Below are 274 nucleotides of genomic sequence, written 5' to 3'. Positions count from 1 at the left end.
ACGTGGCGCCTGAGAGGGACGGGCGGGGGTAGGTGTCTCGGGAACCGTCAAGTGACGGGGGCGTTAGAAGGCGAAACAAAAAAAATGTAACAGTGCGGCAGTAGGGCGCGTGGGCCGCGTGGTGCGGTGCGGCCGCTCTCTGGAGAGTGTTCCCGCTGGCAGTGGCGCCGGCGGGGCGGCCGGCGGCAACAGCAGCAGCAGCGGCACGTCAGCTTCGATACGCGTTACTTTGACGGCCAGCCCCCAGGGGCCCTCGGTGGTGGGGGTGGGGCGA

Source organism: Frankliniella occidentalis, unplaced genomic scaffold (assembly GCF_000697945.3).
Source record: "Frankliniella occidentalis isolate FOCC.00 unplaced genomic scaffold, Focc_3.1 Scaffold28, whole genome shotgun sequence".
Lineage (NCBI taxonomy): Eukaryota > Metazoa > Arthropoda > Insecta > Thysanoptera > Thripidae > Frankliniella > Frankliniella occidentalis.
This window is presented reverse-complemented; position numbering follows the sequence as displayed.